Source organism: Dendrobates tinctorius, unplaced genomic scaffold (assembly GCF_039654945.1).
Source record: "Dendrobates tinctorius isolate UK_male_01 unplaced genomic scaffold, ASM3965494v1 ptg000120l, whole genome shotgun sequence".
In the NCBI taxonomy this organism is placed as follows: Eukaryota; Metazoa; Chordata; class Amphibia; order Anura; family Dendrobatidae; genus Dendrobates; species Dendrobates tinctorius.
The window spans coordinates 38,240,200-38,266,585 of NW_027361788.1; the positions used below are offsets into that span (position 1 = coordinate 38,240,200).

At 43.7% G+C, this 26,386-nt stretch overlaps 1 protein-coding gene and 1 long non-coding RNA gene across 10 annotated transcripts in view; one reads left to right on the plus strand and one right to left on the minus strand.

Annotated features, from left to right (window-relative positions):
- Nucleotides 1-26,386, minus strand: part of RALGPS1 (Ral GEF with PH domain and SH3 binding motif 1) — a 1,264,350-nt gene that overhangs the window by 1,063,412 nt on the left and 174,552 nt on the right. Inside the window, exons 2-3 of one of the 9 annotated variants that reach the window (XM_073541169.1) lie at nucleotides 13,672-13,755; nucleotides 13,304-13,477 (exon numbers count right to left, since the gene is read on the minus strand). The exons of 7 other annotated variants lie outside the window; for them this stretch is intronic. The gene's annotated coding sequence lies outside the window, so the exon portion shown is untranslated. The remainder of the gene's footprint in view (nucleotides 1-13,303; nucleotides 13,478-13,671; nucleotides 13,756-26,386) is intronic. One more of the 9 variants, XM_073541170.1, reaches the window with a different exon arrangement.
- Nucleotides 1,212-6,557, plus strand: LOC141046635 (uncharacterized). The gene is made up of 2 exons (XR_012219626.1): nucleotides 1,212-2,348; nucleotides 6,175-6,557. It is a non-coding gene; the product is annotated as an uncharacterized lncRNA (long non-coding RNA).

Below are 26,386 nucleotides of genomic sequence, written 5' to 3' on the forward strand. Positions count from 1 at the left end.
TGTGGGAGTTAATTAGTGGAGATGGGGGTTGGATGGGGGTTACTGAGTGGGGGGATTAATGAGTGGAGATGGGGGATAATGTGTGGAGGGGTTAATGAGTGGGGATGGGGGTTAATGTGTGGGGGGATTTGGAGTGGGGGTACATAATGTGTGGGGAGATTTGGAGTGGGGGTACATAATGTGTGGGGGTTTTTGGGAGTGGGGATGGAGGGTACTTAATGTGTGTGGGGGATTTGGAGTGGGGATGGTATTTAATGTGTGTGGGGAGATTTGAGGACACAAAATGAAGAGTATGAGGAAACAGTATGGGGGATGGGTGCAGACAGTAAGGGGGGTGAATGTATGTGGACACAGTATGGGGAGTCGGGGATATGTGTGAGCAGACAGTATAGAGAGTGAGGGGGTAAATATATGAGGAGACAGTATGAGGAGGGAGGGGAATAGTGTGAGGCCACAGTATATTGCAGATATTTGTATTTAGGAGCATTATAATGACACTTCTATCTTTAAGGGCATCGTGTGGGGATTTGCTGCAGAAGACCGGAGAAGATGGAAGTCTACAGAGACGGCTGTGGATGAGAAAACTCATCATGGGTTCTGGACAAGAAGAAGAAAAGGAGAATGACTCCAGAGACAACGTCATCTATAAGGTACCTGGATGTAAATGTTATTTGTGACACTGACTAATTCTCATGTTTTTATTTGTTAGGAGCATTAAAGGGGTTGTCCAGGTTTGTACGGAGTCTGCAGTCATTCTATGTGACTGCAGACTTCTGAATTCTCACAGTGCTCACTGAACGCTGTCAGGATTCTCTCGTGTCGGTAATTTACATACATACGGTTACATGCTGACTAGACATGTGTGGCCTCACTCAATGAAAATGAACGGAGCGAGGCCGGGAACGTCTAGTCGGAATGTGGCCAGAAGTATACAAATCACATACTTGTGCTGACATGACTGTACATCGGCAAGGGAGAATCCTAAAAAGTGTGCAGTGCATTCGTTGTGAGAATTCAGAAGCTGCAATGTCAGGATTCAGCTCTGCAGGTTCCAGTAGTCATCACATGGACACTTCACTCATATGCGATTTTCATAGTTATGGTCCTGTGACGAGCTTCTCAGTTTTTTTACTGAACATTGAGAGCATTACATGACTAACTGTGCAAGTCGCATATGTACTTGGGGGGGGGGGGGGGGCGCCGAACCAAATTCTTGCCACGGGTGCCAGGAAGCCTAGATACGCCTCTGTGTGTACCTGCTAATTATTTACGTTGGTCAGTGTGCCCTCTGTTAGTTCAACTGCTTTTGTTTATTTTGAGTTGATTTTTTACATTTTTTTGCGCGCTTGCATAAGCATATTATTATATATGCACATATAGGTGTTTGTAGTGAGGTTTCTTATGCCTTTTGTGCACTTTTATTCGCATTTTATTTTTAATTGTTTTTAATGTGTATTTATAATAAAGCATTTTTAGTTTATTAATATATTACAACAATTTTAAACTCTCAGCCTTCTCCAATCTTATTGTCCTGTCAGGAAATGGGTGGTCCACGCCATTTCCATGGTGTTAATTTCACTGAGGCATGGTAAGGGTTAATGCAGCAGTCAGTCACCGAGGGTATTTATGGGTGTCATTCCAGGATCATAGGCACCCTGATGAAGAAGGCAGCTTGGGCCTTTGAAACGCGTTGGCTTTTTGATCCCTGTGCTGCCCTGTACGGGCTGTGACGTGACACGCTCAGGTACTTTTGGGCGGCTGTTTTTAAGCAGGTATCTAGGGACACTTTCGGCCGGAGTGTTCCCCTGCTTTTCCCTTGCACTTTCAATCTCCTGCCCTCCCCCCACTCTGTGCTAGCCAGCGTCCTTCTCTCTACAGTTTCTTCCTATGCTGGGCTTCATTATAGCCCCACTGCATTGAAACTTATCTGGCTATAAACTCTTTTTAGAAGCGCTCATTCCCTCGAGCTTTTACAAGCTGCCACTTGCCTTGTCAAGAAGCAAGCTCATTTAACCCTTTGGAGTAAGACACTTGCCGTGTGTCTTCTCACCTCTCTTACAGAGCAGCAGTCACAACAACTAATATGCATCATATCTATTGGTCTGCCTCTAATTGGTGAGTGTTACGTTACATTTACTGCATATGCCATAACTTTATACATGCACTTATTCTATTCATGTTTACTTTAGAGTGGGTTGTTTTTCTGTTTGGTACTTATTATTGTTTATTTTCTCCAGTCCTATAATGCAGGTCAATCTGTACACTTTTGTTATCCTATTTAATTTGGACTGACACCGACCCTTACTTGACCTCAGCAGCAGAGGACGCAGTTTCCCCTGTTTTTGCTGGTAAGCGCTTGTGCAATTTTTATGTTTTTTTATTTTGGTCTCACGTGCTTAAAAATATTTTCCAGGCCCATCATTTGGTGGACTCATGGAGGGAAAATCACAGACAATCAAGAGGATACACCTACTTCTCTAGAGTACATAGGTCATATTTCAGGATAGATTGGATTCTTACTAACTCAGAGAATATACCTTCACTGCTATACTCCAGACACATCCCTTCCTCATGGTCTGACCATGATCGTGTGCTTTCTGTGTTTAAATTTGACATAGTAACCTCACGACTATATAGATGGAGACTGAATGAGTCCTTATTAGCGGACCCCCTGATAAGATTACTACTTAATGTGAACTTAAAACCTTTTTTCTTTCAAACACTACCTCTGATGTCTCTGTGGGTAACGTTTGTATGGCCCACAAAAAATATATCACGGGCATTCTCATTAGGCTAGCCTCCCAAAAAAAGAGAGACCGTCTCCGAGAACAAATATCACTCGAAAATGAGCTTCTTAAATTAGAAATCGCCAACCAATCATGCCCCTCACTATATTTAACTAAACGAATACACGATGTAAAACTAGAGCTGAACACCTTATTAACTACCCGTACTGAAAGGGCAATACAGTGGACTCAAGCAACATTTTACAGGTTTTCCAATAAAATGGATCGAATGCTTGCGAGAAAATTGAAGCAAACAGAGAGGTTAAACTCAGTCTTCTCTATAAAAGACGAGCAGTCCCATACCACGTTTAATCCGAACAGAATCTACAAGACATTCCAAAATTATTATCAGAAGTTATACACTGACAATGGGAGCTTCTCATTGCCCAAATTAGATGACTTTCTATCCAACATACCCCTACCCTCTTTAACCTCGACTTGCGCTGCATCACTGCACTCCCCTATCTCAGAGGAAGAAATAACTTCCATTATCAAACATTTAAAAGCCGGAAAGGCTCCAGGCCCTGACGGGTTAACGGCGCTATACTATAAAAAATTTTCCGCAGTACTGTCTAAACATATCCAAGCATACTGTAATAGCATGTTAACAGGTCAACCAATGCCACCAGAATTCTTTACTGCACATATTACAGTTATTCCAAAGCAGCAGAGAGACCCTCTACTTACCAAGAACTACAGGCCTATCTCTTTATTAAATCTAGACCTTAAAATATTCTCGGCCATCATTGCAAATAGGATCAATATGTTTACCCAGCCTTATTCACAAAGACCAAGTCGGATTTATCCCAACAAGACAGGCCCCAGGCAATATTCGTAGAAATTTAAATCTTATCCATAACGCTAATAAACAAAAATCCCCCCTGATTTTGTTAGCCCTAGATATAGAAAAGGTTTTTGATATCGTCGTTTGGCCCTATATGTTCCACATATTATATAAAATGGGGTTTTCACAACAATTAATAAACTCGCTTAAACTCCTTTACAATAACCCGGTAGCTTACTTGAAACTACCCTCGACTATCCCCGAACCAATAATTATTGGCAGAGGGACCAGACAGGGATGCCCTTTGTTCCCGGCCCTGTTTGCTATGGTGATGGAGCCACTGGCTCAAAAGATTTGTTTACACCCCGACATAATGGGCCAAAAGATAGGCAAACAAGAATCCAAGGTTAGTCTCTTCGCTGACGACCTTCTCCTAACCCTAAAAAACCCTCATGTATCGCTACCCAATCTTATAAGAACACTTAACCATTTTGAGGAGATATCTGGACTCAAGGTTAACATGGATAAATCAGAGATTATGTTTTTGAATACCCCATCAACGGAACAATCATCTATATTAAATAATTTTCATTTCCGTCATGCAAAACATCATATCACCTACTTGGGGATTAAACTTACAATGTCCAAATCCACCCTATTTAAATATAACTACGCCCCTCTCCTCCATAAGTTACCGCAAACTCTCACAAAATGGTCTACCCCATCCCTTTCCTTTTTGGGAAGGATTCATTCAGTGAAAATGGTTATACTACCTCAATTTCTATATTTATTCCGATCCTTGCCTATCCCGATACCTCAAATGACATTGAAAATGATACTTTCACAAATACTGCGCTTTGTTTGGAATAATAAAAAAATCTCGCATTTCTCAGACTACCTTGTTTAAACACAAAAGACATGGTGGTCTCTCGCTGCCGAATTTTGCTCTTTATTATAAGGTGGCCCAAATCTCTCAACTGGCAGCGGTGAATTCTGAACAACAGGCACCCACCTGGATATCACTAGAAAACTCTCAAATAGCTTCTTACTCTTTAGAAAGCTTGATGTGGGCTACGGGTCCTCTGCCAAAAGATTTAGATAAGCACTCGTCATACACCTCTCACTCGCTACGGATATGAAGAACCAACAGATTCCAATTTTCATTGCAGTCCCAACCTTCCCCTCTTTTGAATTTATTCAACAACCCCATGTTTACGCCAGGAGTAGCATCAACAAATCACACATGGTGGAAACAAAACAATTTAACTAAGCTACAAAATGTATCAATCCACTATAAGCTAATGCCAAAACAAGATTTCATTACAAAGTTCCAGGTATCAGGGTCTGAATTTTTTAGATTAGAACAAATTTTTCATTTTCTACAAAAATTAACTATAAACTTATCGGACCCTAAACCTACTTCCTACGAATTAAAATGCCTATACGATCCATTGGGAAATGGTCTTATATCATATCTCTACTCTGTATTTCAGCAACCTGGGGAATGTTTGAAAATGAAAGTCATGGAACAATGGGAGGAAGACTTAAAAATCTCCCTTACACCACAAAGATGGTACAAATGCTATGAAAATATAGTAAAGGGTAGTAACCAGGTATCACTCACTGAGACGTCCCTCAAGGTGTTTCATAGAATACATTATGTCCCCAGTTCCCTACATAATGCTTACCACACGGTTTCCGGTAATTCTTTTAGGGGTTGCGCTGACAATGGGGATACACTCCACATATGGTGGACATGCCCCATAGTAAAATCCCTCTGGAAAGACGTCATAAAACTTATCAATACTACCTTGAATAGGAAGCTAACACTAACACCGACAGTGTTACTTCTAGGGGACAGACCAACTCATGTTAATAACAAAATGTGCCGTCTTATTGATTTTATCGCTATGGCAGCTAGGAATCACATAGCCAGCAAATGGAAAACTAGCACATTGTCAATATTACAGGTAAAGAATCGGGTTGACCTAATGATGCTATATGAAAAAATAGAAGCCATCAGAACTGACTCATTCGAAACCTTTAGGGGTATTTGGGAACCTTGGATTCAGGCACAAGATGGAAGTGATCTCCCTAGAGTGATATCCCTATCAGTGTAGTATATAGAAATAGATACCGTCGCTGATAAATATAAAGCCTGAAACAAAACTTACATTAATCCGCATTGACTCAGTTTTTAATAACAGCACTCACCGCTTATTCCCCTCCCTCCCCCCACCCTAATTTAGTAGTGTTGAGACTGTTGTTTTATAGCTTTATAAAACTTGGAATATGATCAGGAAGATATTGTATACTTTCCCATGTATGCTTTCATACGCACCCCCCTGCGAGGGGATTTCATTGCTTTGATATCAAATGTCTTTCATGTTAAAAGATACTTATATGTTCTTTCAATAAACTCATTGAAACTAAAAAATGCAATCAACCAAAGACAGCGCACTGGCTGCTATTTCTGGCCTCTCCTCCATAGGGAGAGCGCCGGAGCAACGAGTATCTATCATTGCTACATCCGGTTCTCATGCTAACTGGTCTGCGCTGTATCTGCAGTATCTGTGCATTGTCTAATGCTCTCTGTTTCCACAGCATATCAGTATCCTGTGTTACCTGGTTATATCAGCAAATATCTGGGTCTAAGCCATCCCATTCCGCCTACAGCCATCCGAGTCCAAGGACTGTGTGAAGGTCACTGGAACCGACTCCTTACCAACTAACCGGATCCAGGACCCAACGCATTACGGACTCTGCTGGAACTTTTGTTATCCCTTTTGGTCTCGCTGGGACAGCTGCCACGTGTTCGGGGTCTAACTGGAGGTAGCACCTGTGTCCTCCAGGTATTCCATTCTGGCCCTGCCTGAGGGGCTTTACTACGGGTGCCTGGGGTTCACTAGTCACGCCCCCTCCGGAGCCCCCCAGACCGTGGTCCCGAGGTTCCACTTAAAAAATAAAAGCGAATGTGAACTTCACCATCTCTGCCTCCGCTTCCATTCGTTACAGGTTACCCCTTTCAACTGGTGGCTTTTAAGGGAGGTAAAACGGCCATTTTTCATCGCATTGGAGATCTAGCTAATTTTTTGGGAACTTTTGACTTACCAATGATCGATCTTCCAGATTGGCCTCTGACTCCCGCTCTTCCTGAGGCTCCACCTAGATGGTTTACAGTCCAACATTCCAAGAAGAGGAGTAGTGGCGGAAATCCATCAAGCATCACCTGATAAGCCCACTAGCCTTTTGTGCATTTTCCCTACAGGGTGCGGGACTGATCCTGATAGGATTGGTTGACAGTTTCGCCAGACTGTCCTTAATATGTTTACCGTCTTTTCAAATTCACGTATGCTTTGTAGTTATTAATAGGTCTCGATTGCTGTCCTCTTTGCCCTCTGAACGTGTGAGATGTGGATGAGATACCCATGTGTTCATAATCTGGGGTATTACGTAGTTTCACCTGTTAATTACATGCAATGTTTTAGATTGACCTGGGAAAAGACCGTGTTTATATTCTATATAGAATGATTTCCCTTTGGGACTCACCCCCCATGTTTAAGGGAAGTTTTAGGCTGTGTGCCCACGTAGCGATTTTTAAGCGTTTTTGCCGCGATTTTTGGAGCGAAAACGCTGCGAAAACGTTTAAAAATCGTGTACAGAACTCCCCCCATGCATTCCTATGGCATTCTGCACATGCTGTGCTAATGCTGCGCTTTTTTCCGCGGCAGAATCGCATCGCGGAAAAAATCGCAGCATGCTCATTCTTTTGTGCGGAATCGCAAAGAATTGCCGCGATTCCGCACCCATAGGAATGCATGAGAATCGCTTACTTCCCGCATGTGGCTATGCCCACCATGCGGGAAGTTAAGCGTCTCATGTGCGGTTGGTACCCACGGTGTGGAGGAGAGGAGACTGTCCTCCAGGCCCTGGGTACCATACCCCTGTAAAAAAAAGAATAAAAAATAAAAAATCGGGGTATATTTACCTTCCGACGTCCCGCGCTGCATTCCCGGCCTACGCGTTCCCAGTAATGCCTTGCAGCAAGATCCTGTGATGACGTGGTCTCGCGAGATCGCTATAGCAACGCGAGACCAACGTTATCACAGGTCTCGCAAGGCATTACTGGGAACGCTGATGCCCAGGATGGCAGCGCGGGACGTCGGAAGGTAAATATACCCGATTTTTTATTTTTTTATTATTTTTTACATTCTATCTTTTACTACTGATGCCGCATAGGCGGCCTCAATAGTAAAAAGCTGCTCACACTTGTCAAACACTATGTTTGACGAGTGTGACCAACCTGTCAATCACTTTCCATGCGATGCTTCAAATCGCTTGGAAAGTGTTTGAATATCGCACGCGAAAATCGCGGCAAAATCGCAATCATAATCGCGGTAAAATCGCAGTGAAATTGCGCCGAAAAAAACGCGAGATTTCTGGGAAGGATTCCGGTTTTTAGTGTCCGGAATAAAACGCTACGTGGGCACATAGCCTCAATGAGTTTTTGACATGTTCATTTGGGGGGGACCCCTCGGGTGGGGGGGTTCCTGTGCGGCTTCGGCTTTCTCCCTCCTGGAGTGGTGCAAAGGTAGTAGACTACCAATGCCGGCACCGGTAGTAAACACTGTAAGAAATGTTTATTTCTGGAAACTGCTACTCTCTTTTACTCTTTCTCTAACTTCTTTTACCTTCATCCATCTCTTTCTCTCTCCCTTCCCTTCCCAATACTCCTTTTCATTTGACCTTCCATTTATACTGGGGATACCTATCAAGGGCAGACACTTAGAGGTGGTTGGTGTAGGTGGGAATCTAGACTATGGATTAAATCAAATTTTGTTCCTTTAATGCTAGGGGGCTCAATGTTCCGGAAAAAAGAAGGCAAATATTGTACTCTAACCATAAACAATGAGTCTCGGTTCTTTTGCTACAGGAGACCCACTTCAAATCTGGATCTATACCTCAGTGTTCATCAAAAAACTACCCCAAGTGTGTTCATGGTCCAAATCTGCATTCCAAATCCAGGGGGAGGTATCTATAGCTTTCCACAGCTCTTCTATGCCAGATATCATTGACTCAGTAATAGATTCCGAAGGCAGATTTATCTTCCTGATGATCTCATGGGGATCTCGTAAACTCGTAATAGCCAATGTGTATTTCCCGAACCAGGGCCAGCAGAAGTTTGGTGCGGAGTGCAAAAGACGTCTTGCGGAGTTCGCTGGCTCCTCTCCTGTGATCCTCGGGGGAGGGGGAATTCAATACTCCCATGAACCCTACTGTTGATGCTTCCTCGGGTAAGTCTTCCTACTCCTCTTCTTCCATCACCCAAATAAAAAAACAGATGTTTGGCCTGAGGTTGGTAGATGTGTGGAGGGCTCTTCACCCTGACTCTAGAGACTTCAGGGTTTTCTCACGGGTACACAATACTTATAGTAGAATTATTTTTTTTATATCACACAGTTTGCTGGACTCACCGGTAGAGGCTGATATAGGGTCAATATTATGGTCGGATCATGCGTCAATTTACTTCTCGATTGTCCTCCATACTCCAGTTAAATCCGGTTTCTCCTGGCGTTTGAATGAGAACCTTCTTCTTTGGGACCGTTTATGTAGGTCTGATTTGGAATGTGCAATTAATAACTTCAGCACAGACCATGCTGCAGACCCCACTTCCCCTTCGGTTAAGTGGGAAACATTAAAAAGTGTCCTGAGGGGGGTGCTTATTTCTCATGGGGGGCATCTTAAGAGAGCCAGAGCCGCCGAGATTGCTGAATTGTCTAGGAAAATTCAAAAACTAGAAAACCAACACAAAAAAGATTTAGAAGTCGATACTCTAGCACATCTGTCTACATTGAGGCAAAAATTATTAGCTATAATTGATGAGAAACCACGGCAATTTAGAGAACGCCTCAAAAATCAATTTTATCAATATGGCAACAAAAGTAGCAAATTAACGGCGAGAATCCTCAATCCCCGATTATCAAGCACTTACATTTCTTACATCAAAAATAAAGAGGGGAAGAAGGTGCATAGCACGAAGGACATATTGTCAAGCTATAGTGATTATTATAGGGAGCTCTACAACATTGGTGGCGACTACAAAGATTTGCCAATCAACTCACTTCGGGATAAAATTAAACTATATCTGCAACAAACTAATATACCTGTAGTTTCTGAGGACAGAGTGTTGGACTTAGAAACAGACTTCTCAAAGGAAATTTCTGAGACCATCAAAGAATTGAAACAGGGGAAGAGCCCAGGTCCCGACGGATATACTGCAGGATTTTATAAACATTTCTGCCTTATTAAGCCCAGTATTTCTCAATATGTGCAATTATATTTCATCAGGAAGTTCTTTTCTTCTACACTCCCTGGCTGCTCATATTACCGTTACTCCTAAACCTGGGAAAGACCCGTCTATGTGCAGCAGCTACCGGCCAATCTCTCTGATAAACATATATATTAAACTGTACGCAAAAATGATTGCAAAGAGATTGTGTCTACTGTTGCCGAGCCTGATCAATCAGGACCAGGTGGGATTCGTTCCAGGACGAGAAGCCAGGGACAATACCATACGGACTATTTCTCTGATAGATAGGGCCTTTAGGGGGGGACCCCATGTGCATACTGTCGATTGACGCCGAAAAGGCCTTTGACAGGCTGCACTGGGAGTTCATGTTCCAGACATTAGAGGGACTGGGTTTAAGGGAAAACATGCTCTGTAGAATCTCTGCCTTGTATGCATCTCCAAGTGCACAAGTTAAAGCCAATGGCGCATTATCAAATATTTTCCCTATTCGGAACGGTACAAGGCAGGGCTGCCCCCTTTCGCCCTTACTCTACATACTAACGATGGAGCATTCAGCAGCCACAATTGGTAATAATCCGTCAATTAAAGGTCCAAGATTGTAATCAGGTGAACACAAACTGGCACTTTTCACAGATCATGTTCTTCTATATATCTCATCGCCGATTACAAGCCTTCCAAATATTATTCAAGAGCTACATAGATTTGGTCCTCTAAGTAACTTTAAAATCAGTTCACATAAATCCGAGATCCTAAACATATCCCTGAAACCACCTATGACAGAGCAGCTGAGTGCCTCATTTCCTTTTCGCTGGCGCTTTGACTCACTTACTTGGGAGTCAAAATCACAGTCAAGAAATTGCAATTATATGATGCCAATTTCAGGGCTGCCTTACACAAAGCTGAGTCAGACCTAGAAAGTTGGCATAGATTACAGCTTTCTTGGTTGGGCAGGGTTATTGTGATAAAGATGGACTTATTGCCCCGTCTCCTGTACTATTTCCAAGTAATCCCTATGCACCTACCTGCTTCCTTCTTCTCACGCCTCAAAACAGCGATCACTAGATTCATATTTTCACATAACCGAGCTCGCATTTCCTATTTTCTGTTACGCCAGCCAAAAACGAGTGGGGGAGTGGGTCTGCCAGATTTTTCTTTATATAGTCACGCATCGATTGAAGCATGTATTTTGGACCTATTCCATAGTAAAGGACATACAAAGTGGGTAGGATTGGAAAATTACCTCAATGGCCGTGACTCATTTGGTCCCCAAGAAAAGACGGTGAGAGCAACATACTTCTACCCTTTCTTACCAGGAACATGGCGGCTTTTCTCAATCGAGGAGGCCGAACCCTAAAGATCTTTTGATCTCCTGTCCCTTTAACTCCCATCTACGACAATCCGTACTTTCCAGCGGGACTATGTAGGAAAATTTTTTTAAATAAAGATTAAAGCTCTCACCCTATAGTCTATGTGACTTGATCAAGAATGAAGTCGTTACAGGCTATTTTCTCAGACGAGGAACCACCGGCGGGTTCTTGGTTCTTTTTTGGACAATTGAGAAGTTTTATAATAAAATTGGCTAATCGGAATAATCTTTTTAGAGCATTAATGTTAGGAATCTGGGTTCTATGATGCCTATGCGGGAAACCAGATTCTCACATTTGTCTCCAGAGGCTAAGTCCTTTTTTCCAGCTTCTGAGCATGTCCACGGGACGAGCTCTGTTATGACTGGGTCACCGAGGAGGAAAAAATAAACAAGCTAACTCTGAAAACCAGAGAAGTTGGTAACTATGCAGATTGCAGATCCCTGAACTTAACCGCACAACTAGCAGCAGTCGTGGAGCGTTCCTACGTTGGTCCTAGATGCCTCGTCACAACCGGAGAGCTACATAAGCCTAAAGCAGGAAAAGAGGAAAACTAACTGCCCCAGAGCAGACCCCAAAGGAAAGACAGCCCCCCACATGTAATGACGGTGAAACAAGATTAAATTACAAAGGCAGGAAAATAGGCTGAGCAAACGATGGGGCCCGGCTAACTAAACAGGACAGGAAAGGAAAGACACTGTCTGCAATCTGCCATAAAAAAACCTACAAAAATATTGTCCAACACTTCTGATAACAAAATTAACCCTGAAGTCACTAGACTTCTACACCTATATCAGCACTCTGAAATATTCTGAGACAGAGCAAAAAGAGGCCAATCCAATAAGGGACAAAAAGCAGCATGGCAAATACTGATACATAGGAGTTTCGGAAATTCAGCATAGCCCCAGCAGGGGCAGGCTGATTACACAACAAACTGAATTGACCAACAAGCGCAAGTGTGAACATTAGCAAAAAACAAACTTAACTTGAGAAGACTGGAAGAGAGCTGAAGTCCAGGACCTGAGAAGCAGACTGAATCACCAGCACTAGGATAGGACGTTGGCTGTCTTATATCCAGTCTGATACTCCAGAGATCCAATCTTTATCTTCCTCATCAGGTGTCAGATCACTACCACTTAAACCAACCTCACTACCTCCTGTCACCACCAGAGCGAGAACGGGAGGGGAACTCTCAACTGGTGGAGCCGAAAAAAAGTTCATAACAGAGCTCCCATTGGAGTTCAGGAGTCAGGTGCTCAGGTCCTGCTCCTGATTCCATTGGCTTAGCTCAGGGCTCTGGAGATTTCCGGCAGGTCCCATACGCTATAAAAAGTGTGCATGGCCGTTATGCCATGCGCTAGTATTTTCATACTGCTGCTGTGTGTATGGTGACGGATGCTTGGATTGGTGACTGACTCATTAAGAAACCCCTTCCCTCTGATAATAAGTCTGTGTGTGTGAGTGGTTTTCAGTCAGTACCTGCGCAAGCGCCAGCGCGCACAAGCTCCAGCGCGCACAAGCTCCAACTTTCCAGCAGCTTAGCGTCCTGCATTGCGCTTGCGATATTTGCGGTTGCAGCTTGTCCAGGCGTACGCAGTTGCGATGCCGAGCGCGCGTGTACACGGTAAGTCCGCTCGGTTGTAGTGATCTTATTTAGCTACTCCGGTTTCCGGCTACCGCACGTGTGCCGCTGAGATCCTGTGCTGTTAACAGGCTCAGCGATACTATTTTGGTATTATTTTCCCTGTAGCTCTGTGTCCCTTAACAGAGCTTGCCTTATTGCTTCTGGGTGTGTTAGAACCCTGTGCATATTTGTGCTCTGCCTCTCTCAGCAGCGGTTTTACCATCCACCGCACGGTGGACCCCAAGTGGCGAAGGCACTTTAATTATTATTTTTTTTAGTGCCTTCCGCCACTTCTAACAATTAACACCCTTTGAGACCCTCTACCTGTCTAAGAGCCCTTCAGATCATACCGTATCTCTGTTATATAAACTCTTTCAAGAGGGACAAACCCCTCTCCATGATTTTCCTCCATTCTTCTCTAAATGGGAGACTGACCTGGGAAGATCTTTATCGTCCGAAAACAGATTGAAGATCCTTCTCTTTACGTTTAGATCTTCACTATGTTCTACATCACAGGAGAGGAGCTACAAGATCCTTGCAAGATGGTATAGATGCCCTTCAGATGTCCACTCTATATTCCCGGTAGTCCCGGATACTTGTTGGAGATGCCTAAATGAAGTGGGCACATTTACTCACATATGGTGGCACTGGCCGCCCATCAAAAACTTGTGGTCAGCAATTTTTGACCTACATAATAGATTGTCTATTATCAATATTAGACCCACAATGGAAGCTGCATTATTGTCCTTGAGTGACATCTCAGTTTCCAAATTCAAAAAAGGTCTTCTTAGACATTTACTTACAGCTGTCAGAAACTTGATCCCCAGATATTGGAAACAGGTAAAGTCACCTTCTCGTTCTGAGTTTGTCACTGAACTTAACGATATCTATAGAATGGAGCAAATGATAGGTGTTATGAATGGGTCACAGAGGAGAAAAAAGCAAAACAAGCTAAGTCACAGAAAACCATAGAGGTTGGTAACTATGCAGATTGCAGATCCCTGATCTTACCACACAACTAGCAGCAGCCGTGGAGCTTACCTACGATGTTCCTAGATGCTTCGTCACAGCCGGAGGACTAAATAAGCCTGAAGCATGAAAAGGGGAAAACTAACTGCCCGAGCAGACCCCAAAGGAATAGATGGCACAAACATAGGCAGGAAAATAGGCTGAGCAAACGATGGGGCACAAACTAACTAAAGAGGAAAGGAAAGGAAAGACACTGTCTGCAACCTGCAAAAAACCCTACAAAAATAATGTGCAACACTTCTGATAGCAAAATTAACCCTGAAGTCACTAGACTTCTCCCACTATATCAGCACTCTGAAATATTCTGAGACAGAGCAAAAAGAGGCCAATCTAATAAGGGACAAAAAGCAAATTGGCAAAATACTGATAAGAGTGGAAATTCAGCACAGCCCCGAGCCAGGGCTGGCTGACCACACCAAAAAACTGAATAGACCAACAAAATCAAGTGTGAACATTGGCAGAAAAACTTAGCTTTAGATGACTGGAACAGAGCTGAAAACAAGAGCTGACAAGCCAGAAGGAATCACCAGCAACTGAATAGGGCGTCGGCTGTCTTAAATCCAATCTGAGACTCCTGAGGTCCAATCGTCATCCTCATTCTCAGGTGGCAGATCTCCACCGATCAAATCAGCCTCACAACCCCCTGTTGCCACCAGAGGGAGTCTGGAAGGAGAACTCACAACTGGTGAACCAGAGAATGAACTCACAACAGTACCCCCCCTTGAGGAGGGGTTACCGAACCCTCATCCACGCCACCAGGCCGATCAGGATGGGCCCGGTGAAAAGCACGAACCAATCTATTGGCATGAATATCGGAGGCAGAGACCCAAGAATTATCCTCCTGACAATAACCCTTCCATTTGACCAAATACTGGAGTCTCCGTCTAAACAAACGAGAATACAATATTTTCTCTACCTCATATTCCACATTGCCTTCAACAAATACAGGGTCAAGAGGTGCTGCCATAGGAACCACTGGCTCAACAAACCTCTTCAACAGAGATTTGTGAAATACGTTATGGATCTTGAACCTAACTGGAAGAGCCAATCGAAACGAAACAGGATTAAGAATTTCCAAAATCTTATAAAGGACCAATAAATCTTGGCTGAAATTTAGGAGATGCAACCTTCAAAGGAATATTCTTAGACGACAACCAAACCATATCACCCACTTTAAACCGGGGACCAATGGTCCTATGCCGGTTGGAAAATCGCTGGACCTTTTCCTGAGAGAGTGACAACTTATCCACCACTTGGTCCCATATCTGCTGCATTCTCATAACCACAGTGTCCACACCTGGGCAGGACGAAGATTCCACTTGCCCTGAAGAGAATCGAGGATGAAACCCAAAATTACAGAAAAAGGGTGACATCAAAGTGGCAGAACTAGCTCTACTGTTCAGTACGAATTCGGCCAAGGGCAAAAATGAGACTCAATCATCCTGATCAGCAGAAATAAAACATCTCAAATAAGACTCCAAGGTCTGGTTTGTTCTCTCAGTCTGTCCATTGGTCTGGGGATGAAACGCAGAGGAGAAGGATAACTGAATTCCCAGATTGGAACAAAAGGCTTTCCAGAATCTGGAAACAAACTGGACTCCTCTGTCGGACACAATGTTCTCAGGAATCCCATGTAACCGAACCACCTGTTGTAAAAACAAGGGCACCAACTCAGCGGAAGATGGCAACTTTGGGAGTGGCACAAGATGGACCATCTTTGAAAATCTATCACAAATCACCCAGATAACAGTCATTCTCTGATAGACAGGAAGATCAGAAATAAAATCCATTGAGATATGGGTCCATGGCCTTTTAGGCACCGGCAAGGGCATCAGCAACCCACTAGAACGAGAACAGGGTTTAGACCGAGAACAAGTCCCACAGGACTGTACAAAATTCCTGACGTCACGAGATAAGGCAGGCCACCAAAAGGACCGACTCACCAAATCTCTGGTACCAAAGATACCTGGATGACCAGCCAATGCGGAGCAATGAATTTCAGACATCACTCTCTTTCTCCATTGGTCAGCAAGATACAATTTTCCAATAGGGCAATGCTCAGGTTTATCCTCCTGAAATTCCTCCAGGGCGCGTCTCAAATCGGGCGGAATTGGAGAAAGAACTACCCCCTCACCTAGGATGGTAGTAGGCTCGGTCACACTAAGAGAATCGGCAAAGAAACTCCTAGAAAGGGCGTCTGCCTTAACATTCTTAGTGCCCGGAAGAAAAGAGACCACAAAATTAAAACGTGTGAAAAACAAGGCCCATCTAGCCTGTCTAGGATTCAAGTGTTTGGCCGACTCCAGATAAATCAAATTCTTGTGATCGGTGAGGACCACAACTTGATGTCTAGCTCCCTCCAACCAATGTCTCCACTCCTCAAATGCCCACTTCATGGCCAACAATTCCCGATTCCCCACGTCATAGCTGCGTTCAGATGGGGAGAACTTTCGAGAAAAGAAGGCACAGGGATTCATCTTAGAAGTCACATGGTCTTTTTGGGACAAAACAGCTCCTGCACCAATCTCAGAAGCATCTACCTCCACCTGAAATGGAAGTGAGACATCAGGTTGCCGTAAAACTGGAGCTGAAGTAAATCTCTGCTTAAGCTCCTGAAATGCTGAGATAGCCTCAGGAGACCAATTCAGCACATCAGCGCCCTTCTTGGTCAGATCAGTCAGTGGTTGACAATACCAGAAAAATTACCTATAAATTTACGATAGAAATTCGCAAAACCCAAAAACTTCTGGAGGGCCTTCAAAGAAGTAGGCTGAACCCAATCATAAATGGCCTGTACCTTGGCCGGGTCCATTTCAATAGTCAATGGAGATAAGATAAATCCCCAACAAAATCAAGTGTGAACATTAGCAGAAAAACTTAGCTTTAGATGACTGGAACAGAGCTGAAAACCAAGAGCTGACAAGCCAGAAGGAATCACCAGCAACTGAATAGGGCGTCGGCTGTCTTAAATCCAATCTGAGACTCCTGAGGTCCAATCGTCATCCTCATTCTCAGGTGACAGATCTCCACCGATCAAATCAGCCTCACTACCTCCTGTTACCACCAGAGGGAGTCTGGAAGGAGAACTCACAACTGGTGAACCAGAGAATGAACTCACAACAGATAGGCCAAATAGTTGGCGACACAGACAGATAACACTTAACACTTGGGCTCCCTGGCTTGTTTTTAGGGAGACCCCTGGATTGGAGGTATGGGTATCGGGACACTAATGATTCTCTTCAATACATGAACACCCCCTGACCCTGGGTTCCTGGATGGTCTTCCTGGATCTTGACTCCCATTGGAGTGATTGGTGGATCTATGGCCTTCCAGGTCTAGGGAATGCCTCAATCCCATTTCTAATTTGTAATTCCTATTTTTTATGATCATTTAATCCCCTCCCTCCCTTCTTTTTTTTTGTCTTTCCTTCCTGTTTCCTTTCTCTTCTTTTTCTTGTTAAGGTGGTTTAAATAACTTTCTTTCACAAACATTCTAAACATGTCAATATCCTTTTATTGACTGCTCTATAAACCCATCAATATATTGATTGCTGTCAGTTTAGCAAGTTTTATTACAATAGAAATGATACAGCTATCATTTATATCCTACAGTTGATAATCTTATGCTAATGTGGATTATATGCTTTCTTATATACCTTACAATAAGCCTGGATTCTGTATTATATAATTATTACAATAAACTTGATTTACACAAAAAAATGTTCCTGTGCTGAAATAATCTTATAAATATGCCTCTGCTACAGTGGCTTATGAAAATATTAGTTCCCATTAGCATTTTTTAAGTTTTGCTACCTCACAATTTGGAATTTCACAGTTTTTTTTTAAGGTTTGCATCAGATAATGTAAAGAACAAACCTACAACTGTGAACATTTGGTTTTCTTTTTATTGTGAAGCAAACAACAAATAGGACAAAATAACTGAAAACTTCAGTGTGCATAATTATTCACCCCTAAAGTCAATACTTTATGGAGCCTCTTTTTGAGGCAATAACAGCTGCAAGTCGCTTTGGATAAGTCTCTATGATCTTGCCACTGTGATTTTTTCCCCTTCCTCAAGGCAAAACTGCTCCAGCTCCTTTAAGTTAGATGATTTCCTCTTGTGAATAGCAATCTTCAAGTCTGTCCACAGATTATCAATTGGATTAAGGTCAGGACTTTGACTAGGTCACTCCAAAACATTTACACATTACCCCTTAAACCACTCATGTGTTGCTTTATCAGTATGCTTTGGGTCATTGCCTTTTTGGAAGGTGAACCTCCTACCCAGTCTCAAATCACTGACAAACAGATTTTGCTCAAGAATATCCCTGTATTTCGCACCATCCACCTTCTCCTCACTAGGACCACTTTTCGAGTCCCTACTGCCGAAAAACACCCTCACAGCATGATACTGCCACCAGGGCTGCAGAGTGAGAGTCATGGAGTCGGTGTCCATTTTGGTGGGGTCGTGGTTGGAATCGGTACAAAATGGACCAAATACTAAAATAATATTATAATACATTGGGTTCAGTAGTTCAGTGCAGGATGTGCTGTAAATATTTTTCAAAATAATTTGAGAAAGTTATAAAATGTCCTATAAATGTCTGTGCTATCTAGGCTTTTAGTTGAGATTAATCTGTGCTGCACTTTATGTACATGCTCAGTAGTGTGGCAGTGCTGTGGAGTCTGAGTCAGGGAAATTAAGCAGTCCGAGTCGGTGTTTTGGCTTTCCAATTCCACAGCCCTGGCTGCCACCATGTTTCACTGTGGGGATGGTGTCCTTGGGGTGATGAGTTGTGTTGGTTTGGCACCAGACATAGCGTTTACCTTGGTCGCCAATAAAGTTACATTTTAATCTTATTTGATCACAACACCTTACTCCACACATTTAGGGAGTCTCCCACATATCTTTTGACAAACTCAAAACAAGCATTACAATATTTGATTGTGAATGAATGCATTTTTCTGCCCACACTTCCATAAAGGCCACCTCTATGGAGTGCATGGCTTATCTACTAAGAGAAGGTCGGTCTCCAAAACGCTCCACCTGGGGAAAGAGGTGCATTAATCAAAGAGGCAGCACACAGAAAAAAGATAAAACTGAAGGAGATGCAGAGTTCTCAAGCAGTGATTAGTGTATCTGTCCATATGACCACAAAAAGCCATACACTCCATAGAGGTGGCCTTTATGGAAGAGTGACCAGAAAAAGCCTTTACAAACACACATGCAAATTTTAAGGCTCGATTTGAGTTTGCCAAAAGACATGTGGGAGACTCCCCAACTGTATAGAGAAAGGTCCTGTGGTCAGATGAGTCCAAAATTCAAATTTCTGACCACCAAGATAAACGCTATGTCTGACACCAAACCAGCACAGATTATCACTCCAAGAACACTATCCCCACAGTTAAATATGATGGTGGCAGCATCATGATGTGGAGATGCTTTTCAGCAGCAGGGACAGGTAAAATGGATGGAGTCAAGAGGAAGATATATGGTGTAATATACATGGATATTCTTGAACAAAACCTGTTTCAGTCTGTCAGTGATTTGAGACTGGGACAGAGGTTCACCTTCCGACAATGACTTAAAGCATACTGTTAAACCAGCACTCGAGTGGTTTAATTAAGTGAAAACGTGTAAATGTTTTGGAGTGGCCTAGTCAAAGCCCAAAACAACGACCCAAAGAATACTGCATAAAGGAAAACATGTAAATAATTGAGATCGGCCTAGTCAACGCCCAGAACTTAATCCAATTGACAATATGTGGTCAGACTTGAAAGACTGCTGCTCACAAGAGGAAATCATCTAACTTGAAAGAGCTGGAGCAGTTTTGCCTTGTGGAAAGTGCAAAAATCCAATTGGCAAGATGTGGAAAGCTCATATAGACATACTGTGCATAAAAAGCAACTTGCACTTGCCGCAAAAGGAGGCTCTGAAAGTACTGACTTTAAGGAGGTGACAAGCTATTGTCATAGGGATACCCGTGACAGAGAGGAGCCAGAAGACCGCAGTGTTTGGTTTCACGCACTCCTGCACTGGTTAGAAATACTTCACCATAGTATTCAACAGTGCAGGTTTTTTGCTTGCTTACACTTCAAGGTTTAATCTGTTCATTTGAAGCTCCTGGTGCTTTACAACCTGGATTGTTTCAGCTGTTCATTGTTGGCCACTCCCCTCTGCTATATATGCTCGCCTCTGGCACTTAGGGATGGCCAGTGTTAGTACTTACTGCCTGGTTCTGGAGTTGCAGGTGTTATTCATGATTGAAGGTGGTATTTGGAGATTTCTGCTTGGAGTTTTGGCTGTGTGCACATTCTCATCCTCTCTTATTTGGTTTCTCCTTCCTCTATTTTGTATAGTTGGTATTTTCAATTATCCCTGTCCATATTTCCTTGTTTGTCTTGTTACTGTGCTCCTATAAACTTCATTTTCCCACTACCCTGGGTGGGGGAAGGGACAGATCAGGGTAGATATAAGATCATAGCAAGGCACGAGAAGCTGGCGTCTCCAGCTTCGAAAGTAATCCGGGGGACAGAGATAAACCAGGGCGTCCCTAGTTCTTGGGACCTCGTAAGCGCCCAAAGTCTCAACACCTGCATGACATTTATACACACTGAAGATGTCAGTTATTACGTCCTATTTGTTGTTATCTTCACAATAAATAGAAAACCAAACATTAACAGTTGTACGCATGTTCTTTACATGAACTAATGCAAACGTTCAAAAAGAAAAAAAAACGCAGCAAAACACAAAAAATGCTAAGGGGGTGAACATTTTAGCTAGCCACTGTAAGATTATCTCAACAAAAGAACATTTTCAATAAACATATCCAATTGTGGAACTTATTACTATTCAAAAGATCTATCAATTAAAATGTTAATTAAAATTAAACTTTATTCATGGAAAACCCCTTTTAATGTTAATTTGTGTAAAAAAAATGGAAATTTGGGCGAAAATTTGTAAAATTTTGCAATTTTCAAACGTTGAATTTTTATGCCTTTAATTTTTATGCCCTAAAATCAGAGAAATATGTCACACAAAATAGTTCATAAATAACATTTCCCATATATATGTCAACTTTACATCAGCACAATTTTGGAAACAAATTTTTTTTCCTTTAGGAAGTTATAAGGGTTAAAATTTGACCAGAGATTCCTCATTTTTACAACAAAATTTACAAAACCTTTATTTTTTTTTTTTTTTTTTAAGGACCACCTCACTTTTGATGTCACCTTGAGGGGTCTATATGGCAGAAAATACCCAAAAGTGACACCATTCTAAAATCTGCACCCCCTCAAGTTTACTAAAACCACATATAAGAAGGTTATTAACCATTCAGGTGCTTCACAGGAATTAATGGAATGTGAAAGAAAAAAATGAAGATTTAACTTTTTTCACTAAAATGTAACTTTAGACTAATTTTTTTATTTTCACAAGGGTAACAAGAAAAAATTTACCCCAAAATGTATAATGCACTTTCTCCTGAACAAGGCAATACAAAATATAAGGGGAAAAACAATGTGTAGGCGCAGGGCAGAGCTCGGAAGGGAAGGAGCGCGTTTGACTTTCTCAACGCAAAACTGGCTGGAATTGAGAACGGATGTCATGTCGCATTTGTAGAGCCCCTGATGTGATTAAACAGTGGAAACCCCCCACAAGTGACACCATTTTGGAAACTAGACCCCCCCCCCCAAAGGAACTTATCTAGATGTGTGGTGAGCACTTTGAACACCCAAGTGTTTCACTAAAGCTTATAATGTAGAGCCGTGAAAATAACAAATAATTTTTTCCATAAAAATGATCTTTTAGCCTCCAATTTTGTATTTTCCCAAGGGTATCAAGAGAATTGGGACCCCAAAAGTTGCTGTGCAATTTGTCCTGAGTACACTGATACACCATATGTGGGAGAAAATTACTGGTTGGGCACACGTCGGGGCTCGGAAGGGAAGTAGTGACATTTTGGAATGCAGGCTTCGATGGAATTGTCTGTGGGCGTCATGTGCATTTGCAGAGCCCATAGTGTGCCTAAACAGTAGAACCCCCCTCCCAAGTGACCCCATTTTGGAAACTAAACCCACCAAGGAACTTATCTAGATGTGCCTAAACGGTGGCAATGCCCAACAAATGCCTCCCTTTCAGAAGTAATCTACTGTTTCCTGGTATGTGAATTTTATAATGTATGCTTACGTGAGTTGTGTAGTGTTTGTCAGTTTGTCAAACGTCAGTTGTGTAGTGTTCGTCAGGTTGTCATACATCAGTTGTGCAAGTCAGAAATAAATTTAGCAGGGCATGGAAGTGTGGTATAGTCTGAAGCATTCTTTCATACACAGGCCAGGTTTCTTGGGGCAGGTGTCGTATTGATAAATTGCTTCCTTGTGTATTCACTTTTTGTAACACACTCGGCACCTCTTTTGCGACTTACCTTTTTTTTCACTTTGAGGGACCTCCCCCGGGAAATGTTGACCTGGTACGATACGAGCACCTTCAGTTCCGGAAGTACTGGGGCCCTCTCCTTCCTGATCTCCAAAGATTAAGTCCTTGATCACTACCTCCTGGAATTGAAGGTACGACAGACAGAACCACAGGCTGCGTTGCCTCACGCAGAGAGGGATTTGAAGAATGGCATGCTGGTATAAAAGTTATCTGTGTACAGGTGATAACCTTTATCAAGCAGTGGGTGCACCAAATCCCACACAATTTTCCCCACTCACTCCCAGGACAGGGGTTCAATCCGGGTGTCCTTCCCTTCATAAACTCTAAACCTGTGGGTGTACCCTGAGATACTCTCACACAGCTTATAGAGTTTAATTCCGTACCTGGCCCTCTTACTGGGCAGGTACTGACGGAATTTGAACCTCCCTTGAAATGAATTAAGGACTCATCCACACAGATGTCCTTTTGGGGCACGTACACTTCACTGTTGTTGAAGCGTTTGACCGGCTGATCTTTGAACAGACGGTCAAAGTTGGGGTCATCTTGGGGAGGACACCGTGCATTATTGGTATAATGCAGGAATTTGTGGATGGCTTCAAAACGTATCCAGGCCATGACCATTCAGAACACTAGAGTGTTGTATAAAATATCAACACTCCAATATTGCCGAAGTTCTGGCTTCTTCAGGATCCCCATGTAAAGGAACACACCCCAAAACTGAATCAAATTCAACAGCGTCTACAGGAGACCAGTTAGAAAATGATAAATCAGGTTTTGTGCCAAAAATTGATGAGCATACATATTAGTTTGGCCCAAGAGAAAAAGACTATTGAAAGAGACTAGTTCTGGGAGGCCGGTGGTGCCAAACTTGATTCCTGAATGTACCACAAAACCAGGAATCAGTCGCTCATAATTTTCAGGGGGCGAGGTCCATACGGGGTCAGGAATGGGGTGCTGTTTCATCTTCTGTCCATGGATATCTGCGTGGTGGTTCAGCAGCACCTGAAGAGGAAGAGGATGACGAATCTGAAAATTAAGGAAATGTGGGATCCTCTCCCTCGCTATCAGTATCAGAGGCAAGGAAAGCATATGCCTCTTCTACTGAAGTGCGCTTTTGAGACGAACGGGACGACATTTTTAGTCGGGAGTCCATTTTGGTGGAGTTGGAGTCAGAGTCATGGAAATTGAGGAGTTGGAGTCGGAGGTTTGGCTTACCGACTCCACAGCCCTGGTATGAGGGAGTCAGAGTCGTGGAGTCTGAGTCGGTGTCATGGAAATTGAGGAGTCGGAGTCCAAGTCGGAGGTTTGGCTTAACGACTCCACAGCCCTGATTGTCTCAGTACTTTATTTAACTGTGTGCGTGTGTGTGTGAGAGAGCCAGTGCTTAGTGTAAAATTTTTTGTTTGAAAAGAAAAAGCTAAGAAGAAAAAAAGCCGTAACTAAGGAAAAAGTCAGTGAAAAGAAACTGATGAGTGAAATGTGTCACGAATCAACAATCGGCAGCTGATGTGCACACAGGGGTGGTGCAAAGGGGGTTGGAGGGGGGTAACAAGAGGGGGAAGGGATGAAGATGGGGATTGGGGTGGGTGAGGAGATCGAGAATGGATCAGGGATCAAAACACTTAGGGTACCGTTACACCTAGCGATGCACCAGCGATCCCGACCAGCGATATGACGCGGTCAGGATCGCTGGTGCATCGCTAGGTGGTCGCTAGTGAGCTGCCACACAGGCAGATCTCACCAGCGACATAGCAGCGGTCGGGGGTCGCTACTTACCTGTCAGACGCGGCGATCCTGACGTCCTCCCGCCCGGCTCCACGCCTCGCTCGTCGGCGCCACAGCAAGCCCAGCAGGAAGTGACCGACGAGGAATGGTCCAGAAGCTTCTCGCGCGATCAGCGATAACCAGCGGGGGAGCCGGTCGGAGGTAAGTATCACATGCAGCGATATCGCTAGCAATATCGCTGCAACGTCACAAAATCGGTGACTTTACAGCGATATTGCTAGCGATATCGCAGTGTGTAACGGGGGCTTTACACTTGTTGTCTTTCTTCTTTCTTGTCTTCTTTCTTCAGCAGGGATTCTGGTGTCACGGGCTTCTGTGGCACAATGCCCAGCACAGCTCAGATCCTGTAGAGTGATCGCTCTACAGAAATCCTCATCTACTGAAAGGACCTGCAGCGCGATGACAGACAGGTCACAGAGCGGTCACACCATTGCTGTGCCCTGTCATTGGTGTGATTGATGGAGACATCGATCGCACCAATCAGAGCTGACCCTGGTGACGCTGGCAGTGGCAAGCAATGGCCTAAATCAGTGCTCACACAGCTCCGATTCTAGGCAGGTCACAGCCATGTCACAGAGCGGTCACACCGTGGCAGTGACCTGATTGGTGCGATTGATGTAATCGTCAATCACGCCAATCAGCGGGTCCAGGCCATGACTGGCGTTGCCAGGCACCAGCCTAGGATCGGTGCTCTTACAGCTCCGATCCTAGGCAGGTCACAGACAGGGCACAGCACGGTCACAAAGCGGCAGTGTCCTGTGATTGGCACGATCGATGTAATCGTCGATTGCGCCAGTTAGAGTGCGTTCAGCGTTGCCAGGCACCAGCCTAGGATTCGTGCTCCTGGAGCACCGATCGTAGGCTGAGACATCAGTGTTTCATGCAATCTGATTGCCTGAAATGTAATGCAGGAAATCGGATGCAGCGACACAGATATACAGAGCAAGGGTTAACATGGGTAACAGTAGTTTGATTTAATGATTAGATGGAGAAATCTCCTTGTAGGGAGAAACAGGGGGGTAAATCAGATTTAAGCTAAGAATCACGAAAGAACTGAGAAACTTAAGGCGGCAGTTTCTGAGTATTTCTGTTCAACTTATCGTGAGTCTGACGCGTGTCACGTGCCCAGGGGAGAAAGCTGGATGCCGGCTGAGGCCGGTGCTGAAATCTTCAGGCTTCCCCACCTAACAGACTAATCTTTCCTCTACAGGCAGTCACCGGTTCGACCCGTTGAGCCCCAAGTCCGTCACAGTGCTCCGCAACCAGGAGCTTTTCACAACAATCTCACCGTTCGGCGCACTCTGCAGTCAGGAGTCTCGCACAACAATCTCCTGCTCAGCGTGCTCTGTAATCGGGAGTCTCACACAGCAATTCCCTGCTTGATCTTCTCTGCACTCGTGTCTTCTCACTGCCGCGTCTACTAACTTTACTTGCAGCGTGCCACAGGTCTGTCCTCTTAGTTCTCCCTGGGAACTCTGTCTTCCCGCATAAAAATCCTGGTCCCTGCTACATTTACCACGCCCCACTCTCTGCAGGTCATGGGTGCTCTCTGTCCTCAATTTCCTTCCCCCCCTGCAACAATGGGTGCGGCCCCAACAGTTCTGGACACGATGCTCTGTCGGCACTCGCAGCCCGGTCTTCTTCCTTACTGAAACACTGAGAAATACTGCGATTGGCTGTTCAAAACTGAACAGCCAAAAACAGCAATCTTGGTTGCGGGATGGCGGCGACACCTCCCAGGATGATGGCACCAACTACCCAGATGTACAATGGCGCCAGAATGTTAATGCGATCACCGCGACTTTGGACGCAGTGTCACAATTAAAAATGACGTAATATTCAGTCCATGGCCAAATAGGCCCAGGTCACATGGATGGAATATTACGTCCGATGTCAGAAAAGGGTTAAGGATAAATGTATTGAAATCAGATGATGAAAGTCTTAGTTACTCACCGGTTAACAGTATTTTTTGGAGTCCATGACAGCACCACCTGAGAGAGGGGATCCGCCCTTCAGGAACAGGAAACCTACAGATACAAAAAGGGCGGCACCTCTCCCATGCATCAGTTGGATTACAGAGCACAAGAGGACCTCCAAGGTTAATGGCATGATTTATGAACAATACTATCATTACTTAATTATTTATCACCAGTTGGTATATACAAGAGGAAGACATGCACACCCAAATTAAACTAAAGGGAGGGAATATACGGGTGCTGTCATGGACTCCGAAAAATACTGTTAACCGGTGAGTAACTAAGACTTTATGCG